Source organism: Anabrus simplex, chromosome 5 (assembly GCF_040414725.1).
Source record: "Anabrus simplex isolate iqAnaSimp1 chromosome 5, ASM4041472v1, whole genome shotgun sequence".
NCBI lineage: Eukaryota > Metazoa > Arthropoda > Insecta > Orthoptera > Tettigoniidae > Anabrus > Anabrus simplex.
In genome coordinates, this window is record NC_090269.1 from 413,622,514 (window position 1) to 413,643,326 (window position 20,813).

General features: G+C 39.9%; 1 protein-coding gene across 1 annotated transcript in view; it reads right to left on the reverse strand.

Moving 5' to 3' along the window:
• LOC136874583 (uncharacterized) overlaps positions 1-20,813 on the reverse strand; it is a 1,690,155-nt gene that overhangs the window by 1,374,794 nt on the left and 294,548 nt on the right. The gene's annotated exons all lie outside the window — the stretch shown is intronic.

Here is a 20,813-nt window from a genome sequence, read left to right on the forward strand (position 1 = left end):
AGGGCAGGGCCTCTCAAACGCCCAAAATCTCACGCGTGCAGAGCGAGGCGCAAGAGCTCCGTGCACTGTGCATCGGTGCCGCTCGGTGCCGCTCGGTATGGCTCGGATCAACGCTTCGTCTCTGGGCTACTCGGCTATGCTCGGCTCTACTCGGCTATACTCGGCTCAACTCAGCCAGGATTTGGAGCGCTACGGCGCAAGTGGGGGAGAGGGAGACAGGCGGAGCGAGCGAGACAGGCGTGAGGAAGGAGAGAGTTAGCGCTATTGCTCCAAATCGAGGAGTGGGGGGTCTGCACTCTGGTCAACCAAGCCAAGTCGTCTTTTGCACCGTGCACAGTGCATGCACCACGCGCATGCACCCTGAGAGGCCCTGGGTTAGGGAATTACATTCCAACGTTTATCTTGAACGGCAATATACTATAAATGAGTATAAATCAATTTTAAATGTGGGGCACAACATAGATGTATATCGATGGCCTTATTCTAAAATCTCGGATGTCCCAATGGTCTTCCTCCCAATTATTTTCCTTAAGACTGGTCACGCCTCCCAGCCGCATATTTGTATGCAGTCCATCGCTTCGCTCGTTTTATAAACATACTCGTGGCTTAATTATTGCCGTTATAGGCTTGTTGCATAATGTACTATTTTCCTTTATACATTAGCATATGAATATAAACATAAAGAAAATTGATCTGAAGAGCTGAATATCCATATGTGGCTGGGAGGCGTGACGAATCTTAATGAAAATAATGGGGAAGAAGACCACTGGGAAATACGAGTTTTTAAATGAAAGCCACGGATTTGCACCGTCTGAATACGTTACGTACAAATTGATAATTTACTACACAGGAACGTTTCTATGTAACGATTGGTAATTGTATCTCACTCCATCTAGTAGGAGCAAAATGACAACCGAGTACAGTAAGGGCGCGTGTTAAAGCGCTACAGCTCTTCATTCCGGCGACAAGCTTCTTCGAATCCCACTATCGCTTGTCCTGAGTATGATTTTCTGCAGTTTCCAATTTGCTCCTCCAGACAAATGCCGGGACAGTTTCAACAGTCAATTCCTTCCACCATTCTACCCAATTGCGTTCACTATCATACAGTTCTCAACTGAAGTTGGTGTCGGGAAAGGCATCCGGCTGTGAATATATGGCAGGTATAGATTCATCTCACCTCACTCTCAACCGCGTATCAGGAAACGGAAGTACGGGGTGTTCAAACAACAACAAAGGCAAAATAACACGGAATATTCAAGTGTAATCACTTCATTAAGTAATGTTGGGCTCCATGGCGATATAGATAGTGTTGGTCTTTGCTCCAAGTGTCCCGAGTTTGAGTCCCAGCAGGGTCGGTCACATGGCTACTACTAAATATTTTCATTCCTCCCCTGAAGGGGGAGGCGGGCCTCCTAGACGGCGACGCCGTCTCTCAATCCAGGGGATTTGTATACGGCAGAGCCGTGGCCACTCTTCTACTTGGTTGGCCAGTCGAAGTGCAGAGCTGTCGGAGCACGAACCAGCTGCGCCAAGACCCACTCTGCATAATTCGACCGGCCATATGGCTCGAAAAGAGGCAGTAATTTTATCACCTTCTGCTGTTGTAGGTGTAATAATGTTCTTATTCTTCTTCGTCTTCAACAACTTCGGTCCATTACTTCGGAACCATACCAGGAAGTTTACAGGCGACATTTATCACGGCAACATTTTTAACTACTTGTCATATTCCAATGAAATCAACGGAGATTGACAGCTGAGAGATAATTGTGTCTTAAGTGTTCTTGATATCGGACGGTTGACGTCATCTAGCGATACACGGAAGGGGCGAATTCACTGAGCAAATTGGTGGCTTGCGCGGAAGTCGAGGTAGTGTAACTTGAGAATGCGAAGTGAGAGAACGTTCGCGATGTTGTCGTACTGTTTGTAACCAAATACTATTAATATCTTCTTCATTCCCTCACTGAAGGGAAAGGCAGGCCTCCTAGACGGCGATGCCGTATCTCAAGCCAGGAGGTTTGTAGTGGTGCTGGAGATGTGCGGAGAAGGTGTCACGGTTGATGGCCGTGGCCTCTTACTAGGAGCTGTCACAGCATTCATCTTAGTGCAGGAGAATACAACCACGGACAAACATTCTCATGACAGTCGACGATAACGACCAGCCACTCTCCATCAGCCGAATACACCTTCAAGTACAATTGGACTCAGCCGGTATCGAATCTGGCCTGCCATGCTTTTCATTTCATGTTTTCTACGCGCATAATTCACATACTTTAAGTTACTACCATAAATTTCGTATTTATATGTTATAGTTTGAGGTCGAGGATCGACATTTTCCTTTAAGAGTCAACATTATAAAGAAACTACATTTCCCTTCACGAAAATGAAATAATCATAAATATGTCTTCCGGTCATGGCCATCCATCAACGGCTGCTAATTTCAGATGTCGAACAGCATTACTTAACCAGCACGGTTGCTAAGTAACATTGTCTGACCATCATTCCATTATATGACTGACTGCACGGTTGCTAAATAACATTGTCCGATCACCCATCCATACATTATAGGACTGCCTGCACGGTTGCTAGGTAACATTGTCCGATCACCCATCCATACATTATAGGACTGCCTGCACGGTTGCTAGGTAACATTGTCCGATCACCCATCCATACATTATATGACTGCCTGCACGGTTGCTAGGTAACATTGTCCGATCACCCATCCATACATTATAGGACTGCCTGCACGGTTGCTAGGTAACATTGTCCGATCACCCATCCACACATTATATGACAGCCTACACGGTTGCTAGGTAACATTGTCCGATCACCCTTCCACACATTATATGACAGCCTACACGGTTGCTAACTAACATTGTCCGATCACCCATCCACACATTATATGACAGCCTACACGGTTGCTAACTAACATTGTCCGATCACCCATCCACACATTATATGACAGCCTACACGGTTGCTAGGTAACATTGTCCGATCACCCTTCCACACATTATATGGCAGCCTGCACGGTTGCTAGGTAACATTGTCCGATCACCCTTCCACACATTATATGGCAGCCTACACGGTTACTAGGTAACACTGTCTGATCACCCATCCAGACATTATATGACAGCCTACACGGTTGCTAGGTAACATTGTCCGATCACCCTTCCACACATTATATGACAGCCTGCACGGTTACTAGTTAACATTGTCCGATCACCCATCCACACATCACAGTATATGGCAGCCTGCACGTTTGCTAGGCAACTTTTTCTGGCCATTCATCCATACAATACATCACAGCCTGCACGTTTGCTAGGCAACATTGCCTGGCCATCCCACCACGTATTACATCACAGCCTGCACGGTTGCTATGTAACATTGTCTCGCCATCCATCTTTACCTTACATCGCAGCCTGCACGGTTGCTAGGTAACATTGTCGGATCACCAACTCATACATTATATGACAGCCTGCACGGTTCCTAGGTAACACTGTCCAGCCACCTATCCATACATTATATCAAAACCTGCTAGGTTTCTAGGTAACATTGTCGGGCGTCCATCCATACATTATATGACAGCCTGCACGGTTGCTAGGGTTAAACTTCCGTAACGCAAATTTTCAGATGACTTCCCAGCCAAAAGGCATATTTATATCAAAGAAAGAATTGTAATATATCATATAAAGTTATAGGTGATGGACAAAATGTGTTTGGGAGATAAATGCAGATAACCTTACGGAGAGTAAGGGTAAATGCCCGCAGTCGGTAAAATATGACTTTCTTTTAATTTCAGCGAAATGTTTGTCAGAGGTAGAAGCTCAAAGTAGAATGGAATATTTGTGAGGTAGATAGTAGATGCGCCTGAACCTCGCCCGTCCCATACTTCAGGCATTATGCATACATAATATGTAAGAAACAATTCTACTTATATCACCCTGCAGCTGAACACATCACCGCCCTACAGCTTCAGGCGTTATGGATGCGTAAGTGATAACTATTATAACGTTCCGTGTACAAAAATCGAACAATTTTACACAGCAAACATCGTAAAATATGCAAGAAAAGCCTTAAGTTCTTTATAATTTAATAATACCTGAGATGAAAACGTCCATTGTCATCTTCGATTGTTATTATCCTTGAAATAGGACTGCACGTTGATGTCATATATATTCAGTACCTTTCCAATAACCTGAATAAAAGACATGAATTTATCGCCCAGACAACCTGTATAGTTCAAATGTATTAAATCCAGATCTCCTCAGATGAAGCTATTACAACATCACTATTGATGTATGAGAATTCATTGTACAGACAAAACATTTGTTAGACTGGAATTTTACACACTTCAGCCTGGGTTCTAAGAACTGAGGAGGGCTTACAACTCTTGGTCATGTTGCAAATTTGTAATATTACACCGCATGTTCAATTACAATACACGCACAGTAGCTGGAAAAGGGTGGGAGAGATAATTACTTGAAAAGGAACCTACTAGAATAGTTGATATCATGTTTCACGTACATACATATAATTATACCAGAGATAAGTATAAGATATCTCGTGACATGATATACGGTAGTACACGTATACCATTTCACATGTTATTATTTCGGTATCGTCTGTGTGAATATCGTCCGTCAGTCTGGAGTCAGTACGAAATCGTGAATTAAGCTGGGTATAGCACCCTGCTGTTTCCGAGGCGTGTTCTTGAGGGTCATACTCCAATTTCACCTGTTTTATGTTGCTTCCTTCGGTTGTTCTGTTCTTGTATTCAGTTGCTTGGCTTCTGTCTCCACTTTGCTGTTCAACGGTTTTATGTTAATTATTGGGTGCATTTTTCCAACCAGAACGACTCCTGTTAGAGTTATGTCGACTTCCCCAGTGTTCCTAACATTGTTTGTTACATTTTGCTTTACGTCCCACGCGACGATGGGATAGAAAGTGGCTAGGAGTGGGAAGAAAGGTAAATTTCTCTGGGGTGAAAATGGGAAGCGATGGAAAACCATCTTCAGGTCTACCGACATTGGGGTTTGAACGCGCTATCTCCCAGATGCAAGCTCACAGCTCTGCGCCCGTAACCGCACAGCAAATTCCCCCGGTAAAAAAGCTTGTTTGTGTGTAATTGATAAGGAACTTAAAAGAATACTTCAGTTGGAAGCGAGGGTAACATTAGCTGAGTCTGACATTGCTTCCACACACTCGTGCCAGGCTCCTCAACTTCCTCTTCCTAATTGTCCTCTCTTGGTCAACACATGTTCCCTTCCGACACCGACGGTATTAGGATTTACAAGGCCTGGACAGTCTCATTTTCATGCCATTCGTGGATGTTCCCTTTTTTTTGTCGACACCTTCACTGTCGGTTCTCCTACACTTTTCCCTCCGATTGGTATTAAGGGAGAAAGGTTGCCCGGTTGTACTTTCGCTTAAAACAGTCATCAACAGATCACCACCACCACCAGTCATATGTTATGTTCACAATACATAATTAAATAAATAAACAAATAAATACATGAAACTGGAGACAGAATATTGACTCACTAAATGAGAATCAACAACTAGTAGCATTTCCAAACAGACAGGAAATTAGAACATTGCAATAAAGCCATTAAACCAGAATGTCTCCCTGGAACGGGAACACCAACATTGTACAGGAAACCTTACACAAAAAAAAAACATTGAGAAAATAAAAGAAAACATGATCAGGAAAATTCTAGGCCTTAAAATTACAAGCGGACAATACAGACTCAAAGAAAAATCCACAGTTCTAGCTTTTCAGGCAAGCAACTCAATGCTGAAAACATGAGCTACGGATTTTAGGTAAATAAAATATAATCAAGTATGAAAATAGGGGCTGCCTGGCCGAGGCAGTAAAGGCGTGCTCGGTTTGCCCGGAAGGACATGGGTTCGAATCCCCGTTAGGAAGTCGTAAAATTTAAGAAACGAGATTTCCACTTCCGGAGGTGCATATGGCCCTGAGGTTCACTCAGCCTACACCAAAATTGAGTACCAGGTTAATTCCTGGGGTCAAAGGCGGCCGGGCGTAGAGCTAACCACTCTACCTCATCACGTGCCGAGGTTATCAATGGTGGAAGCCTTTACCTTCCACTCCTCCAAGGGCCTTCATGGCCTGTACGGAGGCGACAAGACAAGATGAAAATATATTCTTTATTTATTCCTAAAAATTGCAATCATTTCCTTAGACATCGTTATCCGGTCGATTAGATTAGAAGTTTGCCTTTTCCAGTCTCTACGAGCGCTAATATGAGTCAATGCAGAGTTTCACTCAAGCCATTATAATTACATTTTCAAAAATAAAAAATCGACTGATGGTCTTGAACCAAGGAAAGCATTAGGGAAAGAATTATGTAAATAAATTAATTTACCTACGATTTGTATAAAAGGGAAAACGAGTAAATAAACATGCGATTTTAGGCTATTTTCCCGGAACTGCAATTAGGGAAGAAGTGATTTACGAAATTTGTTCGTTTAGCTTGATAGAGCAATCCACGACTCACAGTTTGAAACCTTTGGAACATTTACGGTCCCTTTAGCCCTTCAACTTGCCACGATTGAGAAAAATTGCTTAATTTTACGTTTTTCACCGTATGGAGATCCCTACTTTGTATGCTAAGAAATGTTTTTTAGATTAAACTAGTACACGGACAGTGACATAAGTAAAAGGCGGTAATAATTTAGGGATCGGTACAGGTACCGTAAAACAAACAGTCGAATTATGTAGAACCAGAATTAAAGGCAAAACATCACTATAAAATGGACCTGTCATATCAAATATAAAATTTAATTTGTAATAATAACTCAGAAATAGATTATATGAATAAAATATCCTGTTTTCATAAACAATGCTGCAAAGCTATGGGCTCAAACCAGTAAGTGATCCCTTGTTCAACAGTAAATATTCTAATACCAGGTATTAACACATCTACTGTATACCCGGGTGTACCATTCACGATGAATATCAGGCGTTACAAAACCGTGGTACTGTCATTAACCTGTTGCCATTGCTAATCCGTGGTTTTGAAACCTTGGATACATGACGCTCGTTTCTGTCGCTATTACCTCGGAATTAATTCAAAATCGTATTCAGAAAGCAGTGATATTTTGTACAGTCACATGTCTCTAATGTATCCAGTTTACAGTTGTTTACGTTTTGTATGGGATCGTCAAGGGACTTTTTATTTGTAGGGGGAATATTAACACAATGCTGTCCGCTCACGTATCAATACGTGTTTCCAAGCACGGTGCTCGGCAGCCGATCACGTATAAATACGTGTTTGTGCAAGTCTGTCTTCTGATGCCATCTAACGGTTATTGAGGAACTATTTGGAGATTCTCGTTGATGTGCCTAAATGGTAGAAAAACTACGCTTCTTTTAGTACTGGTTTTGCCCGTTTTAGTGCGTCAGTTGCATTTGTTTTTGCCTTCGTATATCTTCCTGTATCCATCAATGCTAGTAAACAAAAATGGCAGCCCCGGTAAACAAAAACAGTGGACTGACTCCTGGTGATATTATAGGCCTACATGAATTATACGCTGATAATTTGTCATATGTTTCCCGTGATTGTGAGGAGAGTGAAGATGACTTGTCTAATGATAATTCTAGTGCTAGTGTCATGCATTTATGTGGAAGTGATGCGTTGAATGACACGTTTATTGCACCATGTGAGCAATGACCTGATGCTTCAGATAGCAAAGATGGTCTAGATGTAAGTACTGGTGATAATATTCTCCCTATTTCTGGCTGTTAGTGGCCTAACAGGATATTATACTGTTTTTGGAGTCATTCTCGTGGACGCCTGGCGTTAAAATTTCGCCGAGTGAACCTGAAAATATAGGTTGTGATGTCAAGTTGTTCATTTGTAATTATTTGTTGGCGTATATGGTGGAGGAATCAAACAGATATCAATACCAGAATGAACCGAAATATAAAATCTCACCAAAAACTTTAAAGTGGACAGATATAACTGTGAATGGACCTAAAATTATTAAATTATGCTACCCTGCAATAACTCCATGTCTCTGCCAAAACCTTCCGGCCACAGGGGCCAGTTATACGTCAGATGGGCCGGACAGCAATGTGTTAATTTACACTTGTATAAAGAAAGTTTTAAAATCAACTTTTTCTTATCAGCATCATTGTAGTCATTTCTATCACATCTTCTATTACATATCGGTATCAGCCGTTGTGGGAAAGGAAGGGCGAACGAGAGTGCCTAATTTTAGTCCACTTGAATCTGAAATGCTCACCGATTTGGCGAAAAAGGATTATTTCTATGAGTTGGAACCTCGAGTTGGACACTTATTCATTGTACAAGAATGTCGGAGTCTGTTTCTCTCTGTTCATCATCCTCAAGATATTGTGGATATAAGATATGTTGTACAAAATGCATTTTAACGATAACATTATGGCACCTTGGGTGTACGCAATGTGAGTCTATATCACTCAATCACGACCGGTAAACTTTAAATAGGATTGAGATACTTTTGATGCACGCAGTATGTAACTTACTCGTGAGGTTATGGAGCGTATGTAGGCCTTACAACCTCGGTTAGCTGCTTTACCGCTCGCTCACGACTGGTTAACTTTTAACTGCGGTAAAACTTCACGAATGTTAAAACCGGGATTGATGCAACAGAAATTCAACTTAATCATGCTAAACTATCCATTTTACCACGGCTAAGTCTTAACCAAGTTTGATGCACCTGCGCAATAGAAACAAAAAAATATCCCTCAGGAGACAATTGCATGAAATCCAAAGTGTGAAGTACATTGGAAAGATTAACAACATTCTAACACAGTGTATGTGTTCTGTATAATTTAGGAGCTCTGAAACCAATGGCATTAACGTGTGCAGGTTTTTGAATCTTGTTCTTTTTCACAACACATATTACACCTGCTTACAAAGAACTTGGTTTGCTAAAACTCAAAGAGTGCCGTAATCATTAAACTTTATGCCTATTTCAGTAAGTAATGCCCTCATGGCAACCTCCCTACGTTTTTTGTTAATTTAAACAAAGCTCATCCAAACACAGTTTCGGATCACAGTGAATAACTGATACACTCCTATGGATGCTGGGTCATTTGTTAATTCTTCAGCACGACACTGGATTTCAGTACTTACCTCTGTCAGAGGAGCCTCACCTTCTAGTTTCAGGCAACGTAGCCACCAATATTTATTAGTCAACAGTTGAAGAATATGGTGTAGTGATTTGTGTGATTAGCTTCCACACTCGGAGGCCCGGGTTCGATTCCAAGCTCAGCCACGAAATTCTAAAAGTGGTACGAGGGCTGGAGCTGGGTCCAACTCAGCCTCGGAAGTCAACTGAGTAGAGTGGGGTTCGATTCCCACCTCAGCCATCCGTGTTTTTCCGTGGTTTCCCACTTCTCTTCTGAGTAAATGGCGGGATGGTGGCTAACCTAAGTCCACAGTTACTTCCTTCTCACTTCCTTGTCTATCCGTTCCCATCTTCTCATCCCCCCCCCCCCACAAGACCCCCGTTCAGCACAGCAGGTGAGGCAGCCTGGGCGAGGTACTTCTTATCCCGTATTTGTATTCCCCCGATCCAAAATCTTACGCTCCAGGACACTGCCCTTGATTTTGTAGAGGTGGGATTCCTCGCTGAGTTCGAGGAAAACCAACCCTGGAGGATTAAGAAACAAAGAAACAAAGAAATAGTTGAAGTTCTTGGTTATTATTCAAATTACTGTTGTCTGTTGTGGTAAGGGGCCATATGCACAAAATCCCTAAAAATGATTTTATTTGTGATGAAATTGCCGTGTTATTATATAGGGAATCTAGTCCCATAGGGAACTATTTGAGTTCAGTACCTAATTGCACTAACTTCCTAACACATGAGTTTCAGGTCCACCGCTCCCTTTTTCAAGCATTGCTTTTTCATTTTCATCTTCACTCAACTCTTTACGTCGGTTTGGTCAGGCAGTTTACGGTATCACACTTAGGAGTACTGAAGAAGGCTGTGAAGCGTTATTTCCTGTTGGTCAAGCATGACGATCACCACGGAAATTTTGTGTTGATGTGAGAGTTACAGTGTGAGGTTTCTTGTTGTGAAATTTAATCGTCATATTCCGGGATTACATTTTTTCGATGATAAATTTACTCAGGAACTATTACATGTATCAATTTAAAACTTGATACACAGGCAGGCTGAACATTTTCACACATTTTCCTGCAAGAAAATTACAAACTATATAATGTTATGGACTTTAGAGTTGCATAAGGTAGGGGGCTGAATTCCGTCCCCGCACGTAATTTCATCCACCTAGAGTTTTCCAGTTTGCATGGGTTTTTTTTTGAGAGTTGGTTGTGTGCTCTACGTTCATTTTCCGTGTACAAGGAGTATTCTTCATGCTGAACTGTGTTAGTGCAGCATTCAAATTAATAGCCTAATATTCCTGAAGGGAACAAGGAACGGGAAATCAAGTAGGGATGACATAAAATTGTTAGTGTTGAACTTTAGAAGTACTGTAAGGAAAGGAATAGAATTAAGTAATTTAATAAATATATATTTACCAGATATTCAAATAGGAGTTGAATCATGGCTGAGATATGATATAATGGATGCAGAAATTTTCTCACGGAACTGGAGTGTGTATCATAGATAGGATAGGAATGGTAGGAGGGGGAGTATTCACTCTGGTGAAAGAAGAATTGGTAAGCTACGAAAAAGTTAAAGATGAGATACATGAAATTCTAGGTGTAAGGCTCATTTCTAAAGGGAATAGGCAACTTGATATATTTGGAGTGTACAGATCGGGAAAGGGTAGCACTGACACGGATTCAGAATTATTTGATAAGATAATCAGCTATGTAGGAAACGACATGGAAAGAAATGTGATTGTAGCGGGAGATCTGAATTTACCAGCTGTCAATTGGGAATGAAATGCGAACGTCAGGATGCATGACCAACAAACGGCAAATAAGTTAATATGGGAAGGACAGCTGATTCAGAAAGTGATGGAACCAACTAGCGGGAAAAAATATCCTTCATGTGGTGCTGGTAAAACCAGATGAGCTCTATAGAGAATCCGAAGTAATAGATGGTATTAGTGATCATGAAGTAGTATTTGTAGTAGTTAAAAATAAATGTGATAGAAAGTAAGGCCTTAAAAGTAGGACTATTAGGCAGTACCATATGGCTGATAAAGCAGGCATGAGACAGATTCTAAAATTTAATTATGATCGGTGGAAAACGGTAAATTAAAATGTAAACAGACTCTGGGATGGGTTTAAAGGAATTGTTGAGGAATGCGAAAACAGGTTTGTACCTTTAAGGGAGGTATGGAATGGTAAAAACCCACCTCATCATAATAGAGAAATAAAGAAACTAAGAAGGAGGTGCAGACTGGAAAGAATAAAGAGCTGGAAATGGCTGAGGAAGTAAGAAGAAATTGTAGGAACTTACTAGAAAATTGTATCTAGCAGAGAAGGCAGCTAAGGATAACATGATGGCAAGCATAACTGGCAGACATACAAATTTTAGTGAAAAGTGGAAGGGTATGTATAGGTATTTTAAGGCAGAAGCAGGTTCCAAGAAGGCCATTCCAGAAATAAGTAATGAACAAGGGGAGTGTGTATGTGAGGATCTTCAAAAGGCAGAAGTATTCAGTCAGTAGTATGTAAAGATTGTTGGTTACAAGGGTAATGTCCAGATAGAGCAGGAGACTAAGGCTAAAGAAGTATTAAAATTTGCATATGATAACAATGACTTTTACAATAAGATACAAAAGTTGAAAACTAGAAAAGCGGCTGGAATTGATAAGATTTCTGGGGACATACTAAATACAATGGGTTGGGATATATTACCATATCTGAAGCACGTATTTGGATATTATTTGGTCAGAGGAGCTATACCAGATGAATTTAGAGTTGCTACAGTAGCTCCTGTGTATAAAGGAAAGGGTGATAGACATAAAGCTGAAAATTACAGGCCAGTATGTTTGACATGCATTGTATGTAAGCTTTGGGAAGGCATTCTTTCTTATTATATTAGACATGTTTTTGAAATTAATAACTGGTTCGATAGAAGGCAGTTCGGTTTTAGGAAAGCTTATTCCACTGAAGCTCAACTTGTAGGATTCCAGCAAGATATAGCAGATATCTTGGATTCAGGAGGACAAATGGACTGTATCGCGATTCACCTGTCTAAAGTATTTGATAGGGTGGATCCTGGAAGACTACTGGCAAAAATGAGTGCAATTGGGCTAGACAAAAGAGTGACTGAATGGGTTGCTATATTTCTAGAAAATAAATCTCAGAGAATTACAGTAGCTGAAGCTTTGTCTGACCCTGTATTAAGACAGGAATTTCTCAAGGCAGTATTTTCGGACCTTTATGTATTCTTATTTATATAAATGATATGAGTAAAGAAAGGAAATCAGAGGTAAGGCTTTTTTGCGGATGATGTTATTCTCTGTGGAGTAATATACAAGTTACAATATAGTGAGCAAATGCTACGTGACCTCAATAATGTTGTGAGATGGACAGCAGGGAATGGTATATTGATAAACGGGCTTAAACGCCAGGTTGTGAGTTTCACAAAGAGGAAATGTCCTCTCAGTTTTAATTACTGCGTTGATGGGGTGAAAGTTACTTTTGGGGATCATTGTAAGTATCTAGGTGTAACATAAGGAAAGATCTTCATTGCTGTAATCACATAAATGGGATTGTAAGTAAAGGGTACAGATCTCTGCACATGGTTATGAGGGTGTTTAGGGGTTGTAGTAAGGATGTAAAGGAGAGGAAATATAAGTCTTTGGTAAGACCCCAACTAGAGTATGGTTGCGGTGCATGGCACCCTCACCAGGATTACCTGATTCAAGAACTGGAAAAAATCCAAAGAAAAGCAGCTCGATTTGTTCTGGGTAATTTCCGACAAAAGAGTAGCCTTACAAAAATGTTGCAAAGTTAGGGCTGGGAAGAATTGGGAGAAAGAAGAAGAGCTGCTCGACTAAGCGGTATGTTCCGAGCTGTCAGCGGAGAGATGGCGTGGAATGACATTAGTAGACGAATAAGTTTGAGTGGCGTCTTTAAAAGCAGGAACGATCACAATATGAAGATAAAGTTGGTATTCAGGAGGACAAACTAGGGCAAATATTCATTTATAGGAAGGGGAGTTAGGGATTGGAATAACTTACCAAGGGAGAAGTTCAATAAATTTCCAATTTCTTTGAAATCATTTAGGAAAAGGGTAGGAAAACAACAGATAGGGAATCTGCCATCTGGGCGAGTGCCCTAAATGCAGATCAGTATTGATTGATTGATTGATTGATTGATTGATTGATTGATTGATTGATTGATTGATTGATTGATTGATTGATTGATTGATTGATTGATTGATTGATTGATTGATTGATTGATTGATTGATTGATTGATTGATTGATTGATTGATTGATTGATTGATTGATTGATTGATTGATTGATTGATTGATTGATTGATTGATTGATTGATTGATTGATTGATTGATTGATTGATTGATTGATTGATTGATTGATTGATTGATTGATTGATTGATTGATTGATTGATTGATTGATTGATTGATTGATTGATTGATTGATTGATTGATTGATTGATTGATTGATTGATTGATTGATTGATTGATTGATTGATTGATTGATTGATTGATTGATTGATTGATTGATTGATTGATTGATTGATTGATGTGTATGAAAAAGTGGCCTGAATTTCAGTCGTGTGGTATAGTTCCTGGCGTGTAATCGCTACGATGAGGGGTTGGCGTGAGTTACTGTAGCGGCCATTATGTTATTATTTTCAAATGAGGAAGCTCAAGCAGTGGGAACAGGATGTTATGAAGAAGGCTGTGAAGGAGAAGACAATGGGTTACAAACGTTCAAATAAATCGTTCAACATACCACGAGCAACGCTGAACAAGTATGTTAAAAAGAATTCCAAGAAAACCTTTCTTATAAATTGTCTTCAAGTAATACATTACAGGGAGTCAGTTTGGTAAAGCTAGAAAAGAAGAATGTATTATATTTAATTGTACTTTTCATAAATTTGCTGGGGGACGAAATTACGAAAACGTTTTAGGTAGTTAAGTTTTTGTAGTGTGTATGTTAATGTCAAATATCGACTACCGTACGTTATAATAGTTTCATTGAAACTTGCCCGTAAGTGGAGAACATGTAAACCCCGTGGTGTAGGGGTAGCATGCCTGCCTCTTACCCGGAGGCCCTGGGTTCGATTACCAGCCAGGTCAGGGATTCTTACGTGGATCTGAGGACTGGTTCGAGGTCCACTCAGCCTACGTGATTACAATTGAGAAGCTATCTGACGGTGAGATAGCGGCCCCGGTACAGGAAGCCAATAATAACGGCCGAGAGGATTCGATGTGTTGACCACACGGCACCTCGTAATCTGTAGGCTTTCGGGCTGAGCACGGTCGCTTGGTAGGCCCAGGCCCTTCAGAGCTGTAGTGACATGGGGTGACATTTTCCACAATATTCCTGAATTACTACGAGTCCAAATCTGCTAAGGGAACAAAATATGGGCCCCTACCTTACATTTGTTTCTTTGTCAAGTTTTCAAACTATAAATTCAATTCATTTTAAAAATATAATTGTTCATGAAATTGAGGACGTCTTCAGGCTTTAAATAACTACTTAGACATCACTAAAATAATTACAAAGTCCAGGACCACGGGGTTGCTGATTAAAACGTACATCAGTATGACTACAATTAATATTTGAAAACTTCGAAAACGTATTCATCTAAATGTACCGATTAATATTTGTAGCTAAGAAAACTGTATTTTTAATCAGTGTACAAAGTTTCCAGATTTTAACTCAAATAATGTTCAAGTTACAGAGAATTTTGAAAATCAATGAATACTCGTGCACGAGCCATTTTAATTGTTCGTTAGCCTTTATTAAATCTACATACATATCGAAATTATCACCATTAACGAATATAAAATCAGTTACCTTTAATAACACAGTGAACATTATAGTCAGGTTATCACAATAATTTGGGTCATATAATCATCACCATAATAATTGTCATTATCATTACTAACATTCTTCTCATTATAATAACTTTTACATCGTTATGTCCGTCTATGTAGCACGGTTGAACTCATATCTGATATTTTTGCTTTCTTCTTCTCTTGAAATCTATTTAGTATCTTTTTATTTTTAATGTTGAAAAACATTGATTTCTCCATACTACGAAAAACGTAAAAATTAAGCAATTTCCTCATTTGTGCCGAAAGTTGAAGGGCTAAAGGGCCTGAAAAGTTTTAAAATTGAGAGTCGTGAATAGCTCTGTCAAATTAAAAGGAAATTTCGAAAATCACTTCCTGCCTGAATGCAGTTCCAGAAAAACAGCCTAAAACTGCTTGTTTCTTTGCTCGTTTTCTTTTTGACTCAAATCCATGCCAAATGAACTTATTTACATAATTCTTTATGTAATGTGTTCTTTGGTTAAATACCCTCGGGCGATTTTAGATTTTTGGAAAATACCCGCTCCGAATGTATTTATAAAGGCTTAAATGAAACTGTGTTGATACACGTTAGCGCTCGTAGATATATAAAAATGCAAACTGCTAATCTAATCGACCTGATAACGATGATTTAGAAAAGGATTGTAATTTCTAGAAATAAATAAGGAATATTTTCCCTTACTTTTTCATATTTTATTTACCAAAATTTTGTAGGATATTTTCAACATCGAGTTTCTTTTCCGAAGGGTTAGAACTGTGGATATTTTCTGCGTTCTCTTGTCCAGGGGTTGACAGTTTTGGTGTTGATTTCGTCTGCAAATTGGTGAGTATGGATTAGTGTTCGGAACTTATATATATCCTGTAAGATTTCATCGGCGATTTCAATTTCTTGGAGTCTGTTTCAGTTTCTCTAAGCCTGTTGTTGTTGCTTTTCAATGAAAGAGCAAGGTTGAAGATTATTTTAGTCATTCTAACCTCGCTCGTTCTAAGAATATGCACATAGAATTTAATTCTCCTTTTCCTGAAATTGTGTGAAATGTTATCGGTAGGAAAATATATTTCCTGAGACTTCCTTTTGGTCCAGATTACATCTCTACTACCTGGGTCGAAGAGACTCCGTACAATCCTCATTTTTTGATTTTCAACGTTCTTCATTAATATTTTTCCACCCGTTATTAATGTTTTAGTTTCACATAATGCTTCAGTTTTATTTGAAGTATTATAACGTCTTAGATTCGCTTTCCCAGAAATTGATTTTTAATATATGAATTCCTGGTGATTCGGTAGACTTTTCGTAATTTACAGTTTCTCAACCCAGATGGTAGAATGACTTCTACTTGGTATTTCAACTTGTTAACTTGAGAATGGCGAAATTATTATTTGTTGTACAAGTTCTTCTTCGTGGCAGTAGCCATTGATTTGACTGATACTTGGGGTAATGATGGATTCAAATTTATCAATGAGGACGGCCGACGGAATGCTCGAATTTCTGGCGATACGCGATCAGCAGATTTTCTTATTCAGCGCATCAGCATAGCTCTAATGGGTGAGAATGTCACATCCATCCTCGGAACACTACCACCTATAAAGAGCCGGATGAAGGTTTTTTCTTTATTATGTGACTTTGTACTTTATGGATATTGAGGATATAATTATTGCCATTAAAAATGAATGAATTATTATTATTATTGTACCGGTTGGTACATCTAGACGCCGCACATTTGAATTTTCCGCTTAATTAATCCCCTACAGGAGAAACTCTGAACTTTAAAATCTGAATCAATTCTACTGTTTCTTAAAAGATGTTACTACTGTAAACTGTATAATTTTGAAGTTTTCTGAACTGTGTCAATTGCGACGTGTTTTGTTTGCTATCTAGCAAGAAGTGTGGACATCCTCTTCTAGATGTCACTGCCTAAGAACTATAATTGTGCACCCTGGTGCGAAGTGAAGGAACTGTTTTTGAAGAAATTTGGTATTCATAAGTTTGTTCTTTGTTGAATTTCTTTCATTCATTTTTTGGGTTGGCAATATAACCCTTCTCTTTCCGTCAGTTTTGAATTTAACCAATCATAAATTTAGTTAATCAATTTTAACCAATCCTGTATGTCTTCTCCAATTTTGGATGTAACTTTTCCATCCACCAATAAACGGAGTGGGTGTGGCTGTTTTCTTTCACGGAAGGTCTCGAATCTTCCACGACGGTATAAAACTGCTGACGTTAATGGCTCTTCGCCACTTCTTCGACATCTAATTTAGTGTGTGAATATGTAGCAGGAGGCGGGAAGCGCCTCTTTTCTTCAGTCACCAGCTCTACAAGGTAATGGCCGTTTAAGATCTTAATTTTGCTAGCTCAGCAGTTTAACCCGCGGGGCAGGTTCGAAACCTTTCTCATGTAACCTACCTTTCAAAAATGTAAAATCACTTTGTAAAGACTTCCTATCTTCACTGCAAATTGGGATAGAGTGTGCTTAACCCTCTCGAGCTCCCACTCATATTGGTTTGAGGTGACTACGTTTTCATAACCGTTTTTCTTCTCTCCTTAATGCAGTAAAGTTTTCTTATACGAGTCACCTCCCTAGTATGGGATTAGCCCCTGTGTAATAGGCCTAGTGCCACCTGGGTTTTGAGAAGTTACATTCGGGAGTGCAGGTATTCGCCTCCATTCATTTGGTATTTCGGGCCATTTAAATTAACTTATAATTTTTCTATTCAGGCCCCAGTAGGTTGGGTACAAGATACCCTTATTTCTTTGAAAATGTGCCTTGAGAGGCAGTTGATGGGAAAGTTGTACCCTTTTGACACGCTGGGAAAATTGAGAGCAGGTCAGCTCTTTTTCGAAAATTGTAAAATTGCCTTCGGAAGGTGATGGTGTTAACTGGGAGCAATAGGTCCAGGTATGAAGGGATTTCTGCCTTTCTAATACTTATGTCTTTTGTGCAGCTCGTAAAATTTGGGGCTGGTAGCCCAAGTGTGTAAAAATCCCTAAAATTGTGATCCCTCTTGTCTTGCTTCTAATTTGGTATTGTACCTGATTTCATTGTTATTTCACCTAGTGAAAAGTTGTTAGATTGTCTCTAAATCTTGACCTTCCTGGTCTTGAACCTTATTGTTGTTTATTGGTTGACTTGTTAAAGTCTAAATTGTTAATTCTTGTTAATTTTTGGCACTTTTGAAAAAATATAACCTTTAGCAAATTTTAATTCATCTTTCGTCTTGGTAGTTAGACCCATTTCAGCCCGCACCTTCTTTCACCTCTGCATTCCACGGGTAACTCCGTAACAATTATTATTATTATTATTATTATTTTGATTATTATTATTATTGCAGTACAGTTTATAAGTTTTAGGATAATTTATTTTTATGTTTTTGAATGTTGCATTTGTAGATGTCCTACTTGTATTTGCATTTTCTTGTTAAGTGAAAGTAATTGCATAACTGGATATAAATAAATATAATTTAATCCTATCTGATGTCCGACTCATTGGCAGAATGGTCAGCGTTGAGGCCACTGGTTCAGAGGGTTTCGGGTTCGATTCCCGGCTGGGTCAGGGATTTTAATAGACTGATTAATTCTTCTGCCCCGGGGACTGGGTGTTTGTGTTTGTCCCAAAACTTTCCTCTTCATATTCACACAACACACTACTCTACCAACCACCACAGAAACACGCAATAGTCGTTAAATCCCACCATATACCGCAACTGATATAACGTTTCTAAAAAAAATCCATAGCACACGAAATATTCGACACACTAGGCACATTAAGGGTACTGCCCCCCTCGCATCGTAACTCATTCCCCCATGAAATGATGGTAAATATCATATCTGAAGACATTCCTCAAAGGCTTCTTCGTATTTGGCTTAATATTTCGTCAACACTGCTGTACATGAAAATACGCACACTTCCTAACAAATTCTTCAGGGTCATGAAGAAAATCTATTGTGATTTCCGTTCGAAGAACCCTTAAGAACTGTCACAGTATCCTGCTGGACAACATCTTTATTTCTTCTCTGGTTCACGCAAATGAGAATTATTGTTCCGTACCTAACATGACTTGGATAAGTACGCGACGAAATAAATGGAAGTTTATTTCGGAAACTATCCCGCTAGAGCTCTGATGTTCCTTGGCTTACCAGGGGACCGCTGCTCAGACGAAGGCCTGCACAATACGAGGTGACGTGCGGTCAGCACGAAGAATCCTTTTGTAGACGATATTCTTTACTTTCTAGAAAATGTGACGACACCTCACTTCCAATTAGCTCCTGAATTGTGATCATCTATTCTGAGTGGATCTTTAACCAGTCCTCAGATCCAGAGGAAATACCTTACAAGGCTGGGAACGAAATCTAGGCCCGCCAGGATGAAAGGTAGACACGCTACCTGTAGTTCGCCGAACCGGGTCAAGTAGAATCCGATCGTGAAAATTATTCATTGAATTGTCTCACAACGGGCGACAAGTAATGCTGGTGGTAGTAGCTCAGATGCTTTCCAAGAGTAGAAATATGACCTAGGCTACAGGTGGGAGGCGACAATGCGAGGCAGGCAGCGCGCAAAACAATAACCCTGGCCAATTATTGAGGCACGCAATAACGAGACTCCTTAGAAGAATATAGAAGCTGGTTGGGAGTGTAAAAGAAGTCCAGAATGGTCCGGAAGCGGAAACAGCCAAGATCTTCTGCTGGCCGATATATCTTAGTCGTGAGTGTTACGGAACGACGGTAGAATATGCGATGTCAAATCGGAAGGTTTTCGGTTTAGATTCCACTGGAGCCAGTTCGGCCACTTTTTCTTTTCCAAACCTCTCTTCGATATGAGAGTTTCACAACCAAAATCGACCAATATACCTGTGGTCATTTTGGGGATAAATTCAATCTGGGACTAACTAGACTTCGATTTATTCACTGCAATAGCAAACGAAGTCCATAACGCGTTTGCTACCTCACAGAGGTGAAGGTTACTAAGCATTTCTCACTGACGTAGTGAACGAACTCCATTAATCTGCAGACCACCACTGTTTGCGAGTGTGTGTGCTTTATTTGGTCAACAACATGTCTAACGGTGTAGATTACCTTCCTTATTCATAATCCGACACATATCTAACGCCCAGAAGACTGGTTGCAACTTATAAAATCATCAAATCAGAATTATTATTTATTTAGCGTATGGCTTATAGAGACATAATCAGTAATATATATTTACAGCTGAGAAACAAAGTTATTTGTGCTTCACAGTTGAATATATAATTCATCAATCCAGCGTGCAGCATCTGGAGTTAGCAGCAGGAAGTCATCTTCATCACCGTGATACGCTCGAATCTTACATTCCCTGACAATATGATGAACAGTCTGGTGTGGAGTTCCGCAGTTACAGTCTGGATTACGTAGCTTTTTCCACTTATAGAGAGCGGCTCTGTACCGACCATGTCCTGTTCTGATTCTATTCAGGGCAGTCCAGGTCTTGCGTGGTAGTTGGGATCCGCTTGGAAGTTTGGGACCTGAGAAGAAGGTATGAAGGCGCACATCCGTTGCTGCTTCCCATCTACTTTTCCACTCATCAAGATATTTAAAATTCTTAGCATCCATGTTAGAGGCATCACGCAGAGTTGGATGGCGTGATTTTAGTCTGTTAAGATTCAGAAGTGGCAGGTCACTATTCACGGGTACACTAGGATTTCTTGAGATATCAAATCAGAAGAATCCATATTTTAAAATGATCAAGTTGAAGAGAGAGGAATTATCACCCAGGAAGGCTTTGGGGCAAGCATCATTAATAGATAAAAGTCTGATACAAATAACGTGGTTAAGAGTGGTG